This window comes from Rhinopithecus roxellana, chromosome 16, assembly GCF_007565055.1.
Source record: "Rhinopithecus roxellana isolate Shanxi Qingling chromosome 16, ASM756505v1, whole genome shotgun sequence".
NCBI classification, from domain to species: Eukaryota; Metazoa; Chordata; class Mammalia; order Primates; family Cercopithecidae; genus Rhinopithecus; species Rhinopithecus roxellana.
Genome location: NC_044564.1, coordinates 50,812,210 through 50,829,681, shown reverse-complemented (window position 1 = coordinate 50,829,681; position 17,472 = coordinate 50,812,210). Strand labels below are relative to the sequence as shown.

Sequence of the window (17,472 nt, the reverse complement as noted above, 5' to 3'; positions counted from 1 at the left end):
ACAGCAGTACCATCCAAAAACCACACACATACAACAGGCTGCTTCCAATGTGAAAATCCGGGGGAAATACCAGGATATAGCACAGGAGAAGAATCCTGACTACTAAAGACTCTCCCTCATAAGCCTCCAGTCATAACTGTTGCAAGATTACATTTCAGATGAATGGTTCATGTTTAATTCAGTGCATGGGGCTGAGAATATAGTGCTCCCCAGTATCCAGGCTCCTCTCTTCTTCCCAGGTACAGTGCTTACATGGAGTTTTCCAGACTCCTCGCAAGTAGGTGGGGCTGTGGGATCAAGTTCTGGCCAGTGGAATGTGAGTGGACGTGATGATTGCCACTACCCCATCTGGCATTCTAGATCTTTCATTCTCTCTTGCAGTTCAGGAGGGATTTCAGAGGCCACTTGTTGAAGATAATGGTGCCATGAGACAGTAGGAGCCAGGTTCTCTGGCTGATTGCACGAAACCAGCCCCAACACCAAATCACACTGCATGTTGACATGAACGAGAAATGAATCTTTATTATACGAATCCACTGAGGCTTGAGGGTTGGATGTTACATCAGTTTGCATACCCTGATTAACACAGCTCCTTTTGCTTTTCTCCCATCCCAGCCAAATATTTTAGGTTGCTGTGACAGCTTGCTGACAACATCTTATAAGGGGTGTCAGAACAGGAAGCTCCATTTTGCTAGCAAAACATTCAAATTCAAATACTGTCAGGAGGAGAGAGTCTTGCTAGTAAGGTTCCACCTAAATGGTTCCAAGACAGGAGAGTCACTAAATGTTTTGGGAAATAAAAGTGAAAATCATTGTGTCTTCCCAGTGTATTCGCATGGTAGAGTGTCAGAGAGGGCTTGAGCAGTCTGAGTGGGGACTTCACTGGTTGACTAACATTAACATGCATGTCTGTTCAACAAGTTGGTGTCATCAGTGTCACACATGCTACCTTCCTTCACAAAACAAAGCTGAGAAAGCCTAAGTCGTTGCCCTGGAAGGTTCCCTCCACAAAGGGTAGGATCTGCCTCATCCACAGTAAGCACCTGAGCCCTTCCTGAAATGGCCCCAGGAAGGTGTCAGCTATGTCTTGGGCAGAGAGCTATTGCCTCTACTCAGGAAGTTTGAGTGACTTTGCTGAATTCATTACCTGTCCTTCTTTTGCAGCCACCCCAGAAGCTGAAATACCATCATTTCTGGTATTCTTCCTAGACCAGTCACCCTTTTATTTGGACTAATTTGATGTCATATGTTTCACAACTGATGAGGATTTTTTAAAAATGTTTTGAGTAGGTAGAAAACAAACTACTTTGCATGTTAGAACAAAGAAGGATTGAGCATGAAAAATCTACGCTCAACCATGAAGACCCCTGGGCACATTCTGCTGATCACCTCCTGCTCTGGGAATAAAATGGCAACCTGGGGTTTGACTCCTGGTTCCACAGATAATTTCTGTGATCTTAGGAAAGCTGTTTTGATACCTCATGGTATAGTGATGGCAATAATTATTTTGGTGTGTGTTGAGGAACACTGCTGACTCACTTCTCCCTCTTTCCTCTACCTCAAGCTTTAGAACTGGCCTCTCCAACCAAAAAGGGTGGGCGGTGGGGCGCTTCTCTCTCTCTTATCAAGGCCATGACTTTCAACTTCCTTAAAACCCAAGTTCAGACTTGATATATAAAATGTGTGTATAAATTTTGCATGCCTTTAAGAATCTTTCTGAAATGTAGCTTGATGCTCTATGCTATCCCGGCAATTCTCTATTTTTTTGTCTTTCTTTCTCTCCTCCCTTCTGATATTCTCTTGCTTCTTGTTCACTCCTCCAATCAATCATTATTTGGTTCATGTTGTTTTTGTAACTTGTGGGCAAAGTGAAAACTCACCTTTAAAAAAGTATGCGTATGGGTCAGTTTGTAACAAGAAAAAAAGGTTAAAGAGAAAAGGAGTAACTGAATTCAAAAGAAAATAGATTATACAGGCTGGTGGAAATTAGATGGGTATTCTTAACGGTGTATATATATTTTTAATGTTAGAAACAACATAACATCAATTTTTTTAAAGCCTTAGAATTCTCCCACCCTAACATGAGAACTTTAAACATTGTTCTCTTCCAGGTATTTATTGTTCATGTGCATTATTGTTTACATAATTATAATCTATGTGTATATAATTTTATGTTTTTGCTATGGAATTTTAGGGGCACATTGCTTAGCTCTTCTTCCTGCTTCCTAGATGGGTTGCCAGGTATTTTGGAGAACTTTTCCATGGTCAGACCTGTATGCCTGCTAACATTGGGCCTCCAGTTTTCTTATTGTTCCTAGCTGAAGAATGTAAACATCAATGCGTTTTGAGAAGAGCTAAATAATACCAACCTCTGGGCAAAGAACAGTAAGTTAAATAGGACATGTGTCTGGTAGATTTGCATATACTCTAGCTTTTAAAAACTCAGGAAAAAAGTACTGAGAAGTATTGTAAATCACTCATGAAGGTTTAAGATACAAGCGTACCTCTTCTACAGGGTTCTGAGTCTTTAATATGCAAACTCCTCCAAGCCCTGGCACTGAATTTATTGCAGAAGGAACATTCCTTTGGCATGTCAGGCATGTAAGGGACTTTTCAGAGCATCTTGTCTAACACTCTCATGGTGCAGACAAGGAATCTGCAGCCAAGAAAGAATGCAGATTTCACTGTCATGGGGACAAAGCTGGAGTGACAAACCAGCTCAGCTCTTATGGCTCCTAATTCAATGCTCTTTCCAATCCTGAGAGGAAAGAGGAACAAGGGGATGGATAGGATTAAGAAAGAAAAAAAAGGCAGCAAAAAAGAAAGCAAAGCTGGATGAAAGAGAAGAGGGTACAGGGAATTAAGAAGAAAAGGAAGGGCATGCATATAAGGTTGTCAAGCCTTTGCTTGAATCTAAGGTTCCCAGGGTAAACTGGTCCTCTGAAATTAGCATCTCAACTTATATAGGGGCATCAGCTAAGCGTTTGGCCCTTCTTGTCTGCTTAGATATGAAGTTTCTAGAAAGAAAGGGCAATGTGGCAGGAGGATGGTCCCTAGAGAGTTGGGAAGGATGCTGGCTCTACTTCTCTACTCTTCAATGTCAATGAATGCAATGCATGCCTTTCATCTGGATTCTTGTTTGTTTTTTCTCATTGGAGAATAAAGGACAGATGAACAGTTGGAAATATCCATAGCTCACCAATGTTCCTCAAGTTCCCTCTGAATATTTATTGGACTTCAGTTGCCCTTGAGACATCGCCAAAAAAAAAAAAAAAAGTTAAATGTGCATCAGCAACTTAGAGAAATGCAACCTCCTGCATTTCATAGAAAGGTCCAGAAAGAATGTGTAACTGGTTCAAAGTGGCCTAGCTAAGAAGAATATATCAATGATCTGATGTGGTGTCACAAAGTACCCAAACATGTGGGATAAAGTAGTCTTCAAAAAATGGCTGCTATCAGCTCTTTTATTCCTGAACATACATAGTACCTCTCAAGTCAAAAGGCAGAGTCTATTTCCCCTCCTCTTGAATCTGATCGGCCTTGTGACTTGCTTTGACCAATAGACTGAAGCAGAAATAACATTCTAGAACTTCCAAAATCAACCCTTAAGATAATTGGCAGTTTCTATTCCTCCCTCTTCGAAGCAAGATGCCATAGAAGAAGTCTAACCACCTTGCTGGGGGGAAGCCCAAGCCAGCTGCATGGACAGAGAGAGGTCATGTGGAAGAGAATTGAGATTCCTGATATGTGAATGAGGCCTTCTTGAACCTTCCAACTCAGCCCAGCTGCCAGTGGCCAGTTGAATGCCGTCAAATGAGTGACCCAGGCCAGGCACAGTGGCTCATACCTGTATCAGCACTTTAGGGGCTGAGGTGGGAGGGTTGCTTGAGCTAGGAGTTTGAGACTATCCTGGGCAACACAGTGAGACCTTATCTCCACACACAAAAAAATAAAAACAATTAGCTGGGTGTGGGGGTGCATGCCTGTGGTCTCAGCTACTTGGGAGGCTGAGGTGGGAGGATTGCTTGAGTTCAGGAGATCAAGACTGCAGTAAACTGTAATCATGCCATTGCACTCCAGCCTGTTCCGGCCTGTGTGACAGAGCAAGATTCTGTCTCAAAAACAAGCAAACAAACAACAACAACAAAAACAAACAAACAAAAACCATGAATGACCTTAGGCAATACTCAGCTAGGCTTAGTTGACCCACTGAATCGTGAAAAATAGTAAATGACTGATGATTTTGGCAACTAAGTTTTGGGATCGTTTGTTAAGCAGCAATCCATATCTGAAACAGTGGCTTTAAACAGCAACTATTTATTGTTTCTCATGAATCTACGAGTTGGGAGCATGGTTCTGGTGATCTGGAGCAAGCCTAGCCAATCTCATTCAGACTTGCTTGTGCCTCTGCAGTCAAGTGAGGGCTGACTGGTCAAGGATGCCTCAGCTGTTATGACTCAGCTCTGCTCTACGGGGTCTTTCATCTTCCAGCAGGCTTATTTTGGTGATGTCAGAATTCCAAGACTGGAAACAGAAATGTGTAAACACTTTTCCAGCATTCATTTACATCAAGTCGGCTATTGTCTTGCTGACCAAAGTAAATCATACGGTTGAGCCCAGAATAGGAGGGGACTACAAAGTTAGAGGGAAAGACCTTGGAGAAAAAAGGAGGTCATTTATTGGGGGCCACTAATACTATCAAATGTACTACAAGGAATCCATGCATGTTTCTCATAGTTAGAGGAGTATTCAATAGCATTATTAAGGTTTTGGACTGAGGTCAGGAATCAATTGAAAAAATTACATTTAAAACTAAGCAAAATAATTAGATGAACATTTTCTGATTTTTAAATAGGTTTCCAGATTTTCTGGCCAAGTCACTATTGCTCACGATATTGATGTTGTATTATTTCCAATACAGGATGACTTTCCTAAATCCCTGCTGACAGAGTCAGAGATAGAATCAGGAAGAAATACCAGGTCTCATACTACATGGTCATTCATTCCATTAATCAATTCACAGTAATAATGCAATCGTAAGGCTCTTGGTAGAGTTCCTTAGAATCCTGCTTCATAAAGTTAGCTCTCTAAATAGCCAGTGGGCAGACTGGTTTGAGACTTCTCTCTGGAAACCTAAGGCTGTTTACATTTGGGCTTTACAGATGTGGCTCAATACCAGGCTCATTAATGGGAAAAGGGTCATGTGTATGGATACATGTATTTGGACATTTATATGTAATGTGTGATCACTTTTGATTCACTGTGATTTCATTTAAGTTTGGTTTTACCTGTCTCCATCTCCCCTGCATTACCAGAAACTGACTTTGCACTTTCACTTACTACCACCTCCCTGGGAGGCAAATTCATGTTCCACTCTGGATTTCAGAGCTGAAGTCTGAGAAGCAGGAAAGGAGAGACTGGGATTACCATTCCCAGATCCCACACTAGCCTGCTAGCTACAGCGGTATGATGCTGCCCCCTATATAGTGATTCGTACCAGTCAGATGAACGGTTCTTTGATCTGTTCCTCTGTCCTCCACCACTAGTCTATCCACCCCATCTTGAACTTTGTTAATACAATATTTCTGCTAGTTATTGTTCAGGGATTGAGAGTCTGGGGAACTGTGTTCTGGTCCTTGGGTTAATGTCTTGAGACCTTAGTTTCCTCATCTGTAAAGTGGGAGGGCTGGACTAGATATATGTTCCTCCTGCTCTGAGCTGTGTAGGATGCCAGCAGAAAACCAGACCCAAGTTACAGGGTTCTAAACAAACCATACCTTAAATCTCTCAGTAATGGCCAGCCACATCTGGAAGAAGTAGGCTGGGAAAACAGCTGAAGAATAATAGATATTTTTGTCAATTATGCCTCAGTAAAACTAAAAAAAAAAAAAAAAAAAAAGATACTTCTGTTATCAGGAAATTATTGCACTTGATTCAAGGCTGATATTAAACCATAACAGACTCACTCAAGGTGGGGGGTGAGAGATAAAAAGAGATTACAAAACTGAAAAGAGGTGTTCATTCGCAGAGAACTAAGGGAGTATCTTTCAAACAGAAATTGGAAGCCAGAGCTCTCTGAAGATAAGGATCATGAAATGTTGTTCTTCCCCAGACAGAACGTATCCCACGTTTTCCACCCACGTTTTCCACCGGCGTTGTTTTGGTAAAGAAGGGTAAGGTGGAAGGAAGTGATGAGGCTGAAAAATACCATTTGCTTCAATTCAGCCGGGAAGGATCCGCTACCTTTTGGTTCCTATTAAGTGAATTTAGCTTTAGCTTTCATGATAGCATTTTCCCAAAGGAGTCCTTTAGATCTGACCCCTTCCCTCTTCGCAGCTAGACTGACATCAGGTGACCTTCCAAGTGCCCCCAGCCCACTCAGCGCTATCAGTAGGGATTGGCCCTCACCCCCGTCACAGCGCTTTCCCATGACATCCCCCAGCTTCTCTCTCCTAGGACCTCCTCGCCAGCCTACCCCTACCTGTTGGGTAGGTCTTACTTGCTGGGAACACCTGCTGTCCTTAGAAGGGGAGCAACCGACGCCTTGGAATCCTGGCCTGTCCCTTCCTGGTGAAGGGGGCGCCTGCACTTAAGTGCCGGCTTCTCTGTCTCAGGCAGAGTCCAGCAGGCAGGCGACCAGGCGTAGTTGAGTTCTGTGGCCTGGGGAAAGGGGACGCCCTATCCCCAACACAGCCCTGTTTCGCAGGGCTTCAAGACGCTGAGAACAGCCAGGAACCCCTGGATTAGCCCTGGAGTCTTGGAGGCACCCGAAAATTCCAGGGGCCCACCCCAACCCCGCTCTCAGTCTGGACCAGCGGCGGCGGGATAGGCGCCAGGTCCCCACACACCGACTGGGACGCCCAGCCCACTGCGGCTGAAGCTCCGGCCGCCGCCGCTCCCGGCGCTGCAAACCGGTCTGGCTTCGCTGCAGGGTGTGCGGCGATGGGGCAAGTGGGTGGAGAGAAAAGGGGAAGAGCCTGGGCGGCCGGCGGGCGGGGCCTGCAGCCTCCCCAGCAGCGGCAGCGGACGCGCAGCCGGCTCTCTCTGCGCCTCGCTTAGGCTCCGGCGCGCACCAAGCGGGAACCCGCGCCCGAGCCCGGGGGGCGCCGCTGCTGCTCCTCTCGGTCCCCGGTCCCCGAACGCGCCGCGGCGAGGCTGCACCCGGCCGTGGAGCCGCTCGGAGCTGCTGGGCTTTGGCGGCCGCTCGCTGCTCCGTCTGGCCGAAGGACCGGCGGGGAAGGAAGGGGAAAGCTGGGACACACACACTCGCCGCGGCGCGCGCGCACTGCATACTCGTAGCCGCGCGCCCCCGCCAAGGCGCGTCCGGAGCGAGTTTGGCGCCGCGGCTACAGCCCCGGCACCTGCCCGCCCCCAGTGCTGCCCCCGGTCCCGGCCCCACCCGCCGCCCACTCCGCGCCGCTGTGCCTCCCGCCCCTCGCCTGCACTGCTCTCCCTTCGCCGTGGGGAAGCGACAACGTCCCGATAACTTGCAGACTGTGGCGCAACTGGTCTTGGTAGCGGAGGCACCCGAATGCTGCCCGGGTGAGGTAAGTTTCCTGTGCGTCCCCGGCCCCTTCCACTAGACCCTTCTGAAGGGCTCGCGCTTGAGGGCTCTGCATCTCTGCTGAAACCCGTCGGTCTCTCTACCCTTCCACTTTGCCTGTCTGCGTTGTGCTGGGGGTGACGTGGAGAGGGCGCCCGTGGCCGCCGAAGCGGGACCTTCGTTCCGCTGGGGCCACAGCTGCGCGCTCCCAGCGGGCACCCACCCGCTCGTCACCCGGATCCCCGGGGCCGCAGTGACACTCGGAGAACACTCTGGGTTCACTTAAATAGGAGTCCTCTCCCCTTTCCAGGGGAACCTGCAGAGTTTGACAGCTGAAGGAAAGGTCTCCCACCACCCTCCCCCGGTACGAAACAGCGGTGAACTTGTTAGGCGCCCCTGGTATCTCAAGAGGGGCTTGCGAGTTGGTGTTCTGCTCATTTCTGGCGCTGGAGCCGGATTAAACAGGTGCGGTATGGTTCCAGTCTAAATGCAGCAACAGACTTCTGCGTTTCCCAGACTTTCTCCCCCAGCCTGGTCAACGTGGCGCTTCAACATCTGGGGCAGGGGCTGGGAGTGTGGGGGCACTGGGGAGGGAGAATGCCCTGGTTTGATTTATTATGCCGGTGCCAGGAGTCGCCAGAAGAGAAGACAACAAATGTCTGCTTATCTCGCATATATGCAGATGAGTGTGTTGTCATTTCTTATCCCCCCAATCCCCAGCTCTCTTGTCTGGTGCCCAGCGTGGTTGAGTAGAAACCTGTTCCGGAGAAGTTGTTTGGGTAGATTGATGAATTCTTTCATCGAATCTACTGAAATCAGGGCTCCGAACAAGGCAATCCTAGTTACTCTGATGCTTTTCTAAAGGGAGCGTGTTGCAGACCAGAAATAACACCCACTATCACTACCTCTCTGTGACATTCTCAGATGCAGGAGGCCCTAGCTCTAAGGTGAATGATCCTTAAGGGACCGGTAGGACCTTAGAATGTGTTAATCTCGTGCAAGGAAGAAGCGGTGTCTCTGTGTCAGTACTCCTGAGTCTTGGTTTGGGGAACCCCTTTTGTCCCTCTAATGAAGCACATTCAGCCAGAGACTTCTCCCCTGTTCTGCGAAGAGGCTAAAGCGTTCCGCAGCTGTTGGAGTGGAGAAAGGCGAAAGGATTGGTTTCATTAGGACTCTAATGTGATGAAGTAGGGTAGTGGTCATGGAAGCTTTGCTAGAGCATTCCCAGCTGAAAGGAGACTCTGGGGAAAAAACCTTAATCGGCCAAGTGTAAACCAGTGGGAGGTTGAGTGAGTTTCATGTGTGATCTCTGAGCAGAGGGAAACGGTGGGTTCTGATATGGTCCTGTGGGCAGAGACTTATGAGGACTGATGAGAAAGCTGGTGAGTTTGAGACTGATGTATGATGACATCTTACCTCAGAAGGAAAACTGTAAAGCATTGAATGATAGAACCACATTGCATTTTTGTCCACATTAAGACTAGAGAGATTTAATAATAACACCTTACATTTGCATCAGTGTCTTGCAATTTGTAAATTCTTTTGAGTGTTCTCACCTAATTCCAAACATTTCTGAGGGAGGCAGGGCAAAGATTATTTATCATATAAACACAGAAGGAACGTGAGGCCCATAGATTCAGAGATTTATCAAGGTAACAAGTGCTGGTATTAGAATCACAGTTAGGTTTTCTGTCATAACCAGGTGCCTGCTCTGTACTTATATAAGGTGGTTTTTTTAATGGCAGAGGTCTTCTGCATTTATTGTGGTCTGCACAGTCTCGCTGTAAATTACTGTTTACATTTTATGGATGAGGAAACTGAGGTTTAGACAAGCAGTGGGAGTTTTTCATAGATTTACATCTAATTTAGAGGCGTTTACAATACTATAACTTGGGTCTTCTGATATCCAGTCCATTGCTTTGTGTATTCTGCCATCATTTCAGTTCTGATAGCAATGAGGACACATCATGGAAACTGCAATACACAAGGGACTGTTCAGCATGCCCCCTGTGACCTGGGTTGTAGTTCTGGGGCTACATTTGGCTGTATGACCTGGGCCAAATCATATCACTTCCAAGTCTCAAGTGTCTCACATATAAAACAAAACGTTTGTATGAAATTATGTTTTTTCTTTCCAACTTTAGCATTCTGTGTTGTTTAGCAATGTGTTTGTAATCCAATGGTATCATTTTCTCTAGACAAAGGACACCTTTTTACCCTATATCACCTAAGAGACCTAGCTAATTACTCTTTCAGCTTTAGTTTATCCCTTCCTACCTTTACTACATACCACTTCATCAAAGGAATGAAACTTAACAAGTGCGTTTTAGCTTAGCATCTACAATATATTGTTTAGTATTGCTGTTTGACTTGAAAATATTCTGAGGGGCTGAAGTACTTACTGTAAGGTACATGTCAGGGTTTACTTGAATATTCTAATTGTAAGCTCGTAACTTTTTTTTTTTTTTAGCTTTTGGTTTGCATAAAGTAAGTACTCAATAAATAACTGTTGAATTAATGAAGGAGGTGAATGAAGTCATTCATAAGGAAAACATATGCTGTAAAACATAGAAAGCATCTCACCATGTAAATTCTCCACACATAAGATAATTTGCCTGCGGGCTTGTGCCTCCTGAAGCTGGCAGGTACAGAGCCCATTGTTGCTCTCTTTTCTGAATGCATTATATAGGGAAGAGCTTTTCTTTCTCCCTGTAGACAGTAGACTCATGTCATCTGTGTTATGCTCTTTTGTTTGCCTCCCCCGCCTTAGTAGTACAGCTGCTGAAAGATACATTCCTAGAAATTGACTTGTCCCATTTTATGAAAGGGTATGTCTTGAGATGGAGAAACCAACCATTCTGTTTTTAAAATAGGGTATTGAGTAAATTTCAGGAGATGCTAATATTGGCTGGTGGTTTCAGAGGGGGAACCTAATTAACAAAACCAACCTAGTTTCTGTTCCTTTTAACAATCTTCTCTTTCCACTCCTCCTCTTTATATACAGACAGGTAGTGTTTTTATGTTTGGAAGAATGATAATAAAGAATAGAGTGATCTTAAATATTGTTAATGGATCTGCAATTTATATTGGGGATGATGTCTATCTCCTTCTGATAATTTAAATATTAATTAGTTTAGAAGTACCTTTTATGGGTAAGAAAACTAAAACTTAGGTGAATTGACTTACTTATGGTCACAAAGATGATAGCAGGAGGACCAAGATCAATGTGGTGTTCTTAAGAAGGTTCATATTCAAGTTTGTCCCAGGAGTTCTATGGTGAAGGTACAGTTTTGACTTTTAGAAATCATGGAGATTAACAGAAAATGTCTGTTTACTATCATTATTAGAGAGTTAGTACATTTGGAAATGGTTTAGCATTTATATGTTTAAGTTTTCTTGCCCAAGCAGATGCCGTTAAACAGAATATGTTTTTTTTTCTTTTTACTTTTTTTTTTTTTTGTTTTTTGAGACAAGGTCTCACTCTGTTTCCCAGGCTGGAGTGCAGTGGCCCAACCATGGTTCCCTCCAGCCTCAACCTCCCCAGGCTCAGGTAATCCTCCCACCTCAGCTTCCTGAGTAGCTGGCACAACAGGCATGCACTGTCATGCCTGGCTAATTTTTGTATTTTTTGTAGAGACAGGGTTTCACCATGTTGCCTAGGCTGGTCTGTAACTCCTGAATTCAAGCAATCTACATGCATCAGCTTCCCAAAGTGCTGGGATTACAGGTGTGAGCCCCTGCACTTGGCCAAAAATGTTTGTTTTTATCTATTCACTATGATTCTTTTGGCTTATATACATCACCAGACTCAGAAATAATACTTTGCTCCAATCAGTGCAGGGAGAGAGGAAACTGAATAGAAACCAAAGACCTGTAATCGCATGAGAGGCCGAGGTGGGAGAATCACTTGAGCCCAGGAGTTTGAGACCAGCCTGGACAACATATCTAGACCCCATCTATAAAAAAATAAAAATTTAGCTGGGCATGGTGGCACATGCCTGTGGTCCCAGCTACTTCGGAGGCTGAAGCGGGAGGATCACGGGAGCCCAGGAGTTTGAGGTTGCAGTGAGCTGTGATCGCACCACTGTACTCTAGCCTGGGTGACACAGTGAGGCCTTGTCTCAGGAAAGAAAGGAAAAGAAACACAAATGTATGCTGGTATTCTCAACTTCTCTTCCTGGTATATAAAGCCAGAAGCCAAAGGTAGCCTTGTCATGCAGCTGGTAAAGTCATAAATATGTATACATTCAATTTGCATTTGCATTTTGCTTGTACTTCTGTTAGATGGTGAGTCAGAATATTTAATATCCTGGAAAATTTTTTTTTCCCCTATGGCCAGAGCCTTCAGTAGATTCTGTAAAACATCAAGTCCTAAATGTATTTGTTGCTGAAACATGTTCTCTTTGTATCAAGTGCATTAATGGGAGTTGGAAGGAGTCCTTCATTTTTTTTAGAAGCTGGCCGGTTAGAACTGTACATTATGTAGCTCCACTGTTCATTTGTGGTCTTATCAATAGAGCAGGATGTGTTACTTTTTGCTGAGTGCCAGGAAAACCGGGGTGGGAGGAAACCTAGGCTTCTGTTTTTTTCTTTTTAAAAATCAACTTTAAACTTAATTTATTGATGAAATTTTTGTGGTACTATGTCATAAACAATCAGCTGCTGTTGACAGATAATTGTATTCAGTCAGGTTCCTTTTAATATATAAGATTAGGTCAGGGAAAACAGGCTTGGTTTTGTACATTCTATTCTCAATTGTATTTACTTCTGTATTGCTTCATCAGAGGCATATAAAGGAGATGTTCACACAGGAAAACACAGGAATCCTGCCCAAACTAGATTACTCTTGAAAATATTTGAAACAGAGTGATTGGGACAAGGTTGCATGTTCAGTAAGCTGACAGTGGTGCCTTGGTATTATCATTTTAAGTGAAAACAAACTAGCACTGGAATGAACAACATGATGTGTGTGTTCTTGTAGGAAGTCTTCTGTATTGTTATGGGACTCAGTAAACAATGAGTATGTAATATGTTTTCGGTAATTTGCATGATGGATGCACAATAAGTTCTTGAGACTCTTTTTCTCTAATATTCTTAGAAAATCAGTTGTGAAATTGCAATGAAATATAAAGCGTTGAGCGTTTGGTATTGCTCCCGTTTTTAAAATGGGTGTGTATGTCTTTCGGTGGAAGTTCAGGCAAGGGTTGGAATTGTAAGTACTAGGGGCCCAGGGATTATAATTATCTTGAATTGGAACTAAAGTTCAGACAGGACTGCAGAAAGTTCATTCAGTTTGTAAGAGAAAAGGTGATATTTAAGCCTTCGCCATTCAGTCATGCTGAGCAAGGGGTTTGTAGGGGAGGATGAAATTAGAGCGAGTCATAAAAATATGCTTTCCTTCTTTCATAGACAGACTGAAGACATGCAGTGGATTCAACGTGTTGCACAGTAGGTTTTTGATTTAATATACAATTTTTTTCTTTCTTTTTTAAACCATGCCCATCGTTGTGCTCTCTGGATCACTTGATCATATGTTTGGTAATAAAGTAAGGAAACAAAACAGCAACAACAACTAAAAAGCAATGCAAAGACCTTCTTGAGGGAGTAGTAAGCACATCATAGGTGTTCAGCAAATATTTGTCAATGGAGAGGGCTAAGCATCATGTTTTATTTATATTTGTATTCTTGGAACTTGGCACTGTGTCTGGCAGATGGTGAGGACTTAATAAGTGTTTACTGAACAATTTATGTATCCAAACGAATATCACTTTTCAGAATCTTGGGATGTTCCATAATCTAATGATTCTATTATTTTTTTCAAACCATTTTAGAAATATTAGGCAGTCTGATAGATATTAATGTTGATAGTTTTTAGTAGTTCTTTTTTTAAAAATCATAAATGGTATTTATTCACTAGACTCCAACTTTTTTAACCAAAATGCCTAGGTATAATTTTGTATTATTTCTCTTCTTTAGGAGAAAAATAAACATTAAATATGTTCTGTTTTTCTTTGAAAGTATCCAATAAGCATAGTTTTCAAACGCCCAGAGTGGCATAATAGTGAGTTTGGTTCAGGGTACAGAGACAAGAATGGACTTTAAGCTTCTCTAAGTTAATCAGCTTAAATATCACCTCCTCCTGGGGCCTTTTCTTTTCTTCCAACCTAAAGGAGACCTCCATATGTTTTGTTCACTTGTCACAGGGGATACTGATACAGTTTCGATGTTTGTCCCCTCCAGATCTCAGGTTGAAATGTGATTCCCCATGCTAGAGGTGGGGCCTGATGGGAAGAGTTTGGGTCATGTGGATGGATCCCTCATGAATGGCTTAGTACCCTCCCTGTGGTAATGAGTGAGCTCTTGCTCTATGAGTTTACATGAGATCTGGTTGTTTCAAAGCGTGTGGCATCTCCTACCCTACCTTGCTCCCTCTCTTACACAGACTCCCCCTCACCTTCCGCCATGACTGTAAGCTTCCTGGGGCCCTCCCTCACCAGAGGCAGATGCTGGCGCTGTGCCTCATGTACAGCCTGCAGAACTGTGAGCCAAAATAAAACTTCTTTTCTTTATGAATTACGCAGCCTTAGGTATTCCTTTATGGCAGTGCAAAAACAGATTAACACAGATAATTATTCATTTATGTATTTCACTTGTTTTCCTGTCACCTGTGCCCAAACTCACGTTCAACCCAAGATTGTAAACTCCTTGAGGGCAGAGGCCATGGTTCATAGCACTGTTTTTCTTGTGTTTGGCACATAGTAGGTCCTCAGTAAATATTTAAATGAATACATGAATAAGCCCCATCCATCCTGTCAAGATGAAGTGGGCCATCATTTAGGTTACTCAGGCTGAATCAGACTGAGAGGACAGTGCTTACCTGTTAGCTATGGCAGCTCCTTTACAATGATGACCGAACCCTTAAGGATGAGAAAACACTTGCTTAGATGATAAATTCTGGCATGATTATTAAGAAAACACTGTCTATTTAAAGACTGACTTCTTTCATTTACTTAGAAATGAATAGTAGTGAACAAACAGGAGGAAATTATCAAGCACAAAACAAAATGTTCCCACACTGTTAAAATGGGCTCTAAATGTACCTAAGTCATAAACATATTCATTCCTAATTAAAACACTTTGGTGTTCATATACAAGGCAATTTCTATGATGCCTCACATAAAGTTGATATTTGAGTTGGTAGTTATTTAAACATCAGCCACATCAACAGTCCCAATACCAAGGAAGAAGCCAAGACAGTGACTCTCAAAGTGCAGTCCTTAGACCAACAGAGTCATCACTACTTGAGAATTTGTTAGAAATACAGATGAGGCTGGGTGCGGTGGCTCACAGCTATAATCCCAGCACCTTCGGAGCCCAAGGCAGGTGGATCACCTGAGGTCAGGAGTTCGAGACCAGCCTGGCCAACATTGTGAAACCCCATCTCTACCAAAAATACAAAAATTAGCCGGGCGTGGTGGCAGGTACCTGTAGTCCCAGCTACTTGGGAGGCTGAGGCAGGAGAATCGCTTGAACCCGGGATGGGGAGGCTGCAGTAAGCCATGATCACACCATTGCACTCCAGCCTGGGCAACAAGAGTAAAACTCTGACTCAAGAAAAAAAAAAAAAAGAAAAGAAAAGAAATGCACATGAACTCTGTGGATGGATGACAGGCCTTCAGATGATTCTGATGCATACCCAATATTGCCAGTAAATGGTAAATCTGTTGCTCCAAGTATAAGCCTCCTGAAGCGTTCAGTATTCCCAGGTAAACCCAGGCTGTGTTGAGAGAGTGCTATCTGCCTGCTCCTTCAGAAATATGAGGGGAGAAATGAAAAATTCTCCCTCTGCCAGTCTTGGCTTTTCTCAGAACTGTGTGGATCACAGGAGAGCAAAGTATTGGGAATGGTTTGGGTATCTAGGACTTGAGATAGAATATAAAAAAGCTTTTGGTAGTCACAGAGCCTGCCAAGTGATGGGTATTATGGGGTATAAGAAAGTGTTAATATAAACATGGTCCTGGCTGTCAAGGAGGCTGACTGTGCTGAGAGCTTACTCTGTTCCAGTCACTTCTCAAGTGCTGTTTCTTTTCATCACCATGTGCCTCCAAGGCGGGCTGCAGCATTTCTTCACTGAAGAGAAAGAAATGAAAACCTAGTCAGGTTAGTAGTAACTTGTACCGGAGCACAGAACCAGTGAGGGATGGCACGAAGGTTCTAGCCCTGGCTTTTCCGACTAGGAAGCCTATACTCTTTTTCTCTGTTTCATGCTGTAGCACCTCAAAGTATAGTTTTGAAATAAGAGCTTTAAAAAGGAGAACATAAGTGAATCTAAAATTTATATCTCCAAACTAAGTGTTTCTCTGAACTCCAGTTTGCATAATTGACATTACACTTGGATATCCCAAAGGTACCTCAAATTCTACATGTTGAAAACCAGAACCATGATCTTTTTTCTCTACATCTGATACTCCTGTGAAGTTCCCAGCTCTGTGGTGGGCACCGCTAGTCACCAAGTAGCACGAGCAGAAACTTGGGAGCCATCCTTGGCTCCACCCTTTGCACACACATCTAATCCATCATCAATGTCTATTGATTTTGCTTCCTGAGTATCTCCCCCATTCCATCTGCTTCTCATCATTTGTACAGATTCTATCCTAGCCCAACTTCTTGTCTCTCTACAGGGCTGAGCCAGAACCTCACTGGTCTCCTGAGTCCACTCTGGGTCTCCTAAGATCCATTACCCATATTATATATTGTAACCGGGGCACTTGTGATGGTTGGAGGACACCTGAGGCTCTGCTGGCCAGATCTCTACCTCCTGCACCTGGCCAAGCCCTCACGGAAGCACACAAATTCTGGTCCCAGGGCTCTCCACCTCAGTGGCCTTTTGAGCTCTTGGACAGCCTTCTGAGGACTTGTTTTTCCAAGTAGCTTTCTACCCTGATGTTTTTGCTCTCCTGGAGTCCAGTCAGAGGCAGGTTCATAACTACAGTCAACTACTTTTAAAGGAGCAGGTTGGATACTCCAATGTAGCTCTAGGGACTTACCCAACCCTACCCCAAATACCAAGTTCTTAAGAGTTCTCCGGCAGTTCCCAAGTGCACTCCACTCACTCCAACAAAGAACCAAAGACTGCTCTACTTCCACAGTTGTTTATACACTGGGCCTGAGTTCCCTCAGGACCTTGCAACATCACATTTGTGGCCACCATAGCAGCGAAATTCACCACCTGTGGTCTAGGAATAAAATCTAAGCCTCTCCCAAAAGGCATCTGTCTCTGACTCTTGACTGTGGCTTATCCTGGCAGCTTTGAGGAAAAGGCCTGGGTTGCTTTGCATAACTGCCGGGATAGATAAAGAAACATGACTCAAAATCATTCTCTCTGTATTTCCTCATAACAGGAACCAGTTGACATAGGTGCAGGAAAACTTCCTGACCAAGGGATGGGGCCTGGGGCTGGGAATGCTGGAGAGAGAGAAACACTGGGATCTGCCCCAGACTCTTCAGTGGCCTCTCTTTGTGCCTGGAGTGAAGATCTGGGTCATTGACATGGTTCCAGGGCCCTGCACGGTCCTGGTCCTGCTGCCACTCCAGTCTCAGATCCACCACTCTCAGATCCACCACTCTGTCCCTTGCTGTTTCTGAGCCACACTTGCACCTGCCAGCTTCACACCCTCCGTGCAGCATTGGCTGACCACGCTTCAAGGTTACTTTTGAAAGGAAGCTTTGGCCACCCATCCCCAGTATAGGACAGGACCAGCGGTTCTCTCTCCAGGAAGACTTCAACAGTATGATTACTTGACTCGTTCCCTCGCCCCCATCAGCTGCTAATCATCAGGGCTCATTGCATCCCCATAGTGTCAGCACATGCAGAATTGTCTTGAGTGGATAAGTAAATGGATACCAATACTTTTACCTTAAAAAAATCC

At 44.2% G+C, this 17,472-nt stretch overlaps 1 protein-coding gene across 2 annotated transcripts in view; it reads left to right on the top strand.

The window, feature by feature from the left end:
- The first annotated feature begins 7,040 nt into the window (after nucleotides 1-7,040).
- PIP5K1B (phosphatidylinositol-4-phosphate 5-kinase type 1 beta) overlaps nucleotides 7,041-17,472 on the top strand; it is a 319,195-nt gene continuing 308,763 nt past the window's right edge. Inside the window, exon 1 of one of the 2 annotated variants that reach the window (XM_030919809.1) lies at nucleotides 7,041-7,547. The gene's annotated coding sequence lies outside the window, so the exon portion shown is untranslated. The remainder of the gene's footprint in view (nucleotides 7,548-17,472) is intronic. The other variant, XM_010362971.2, reaches the window with a different exon arrangement.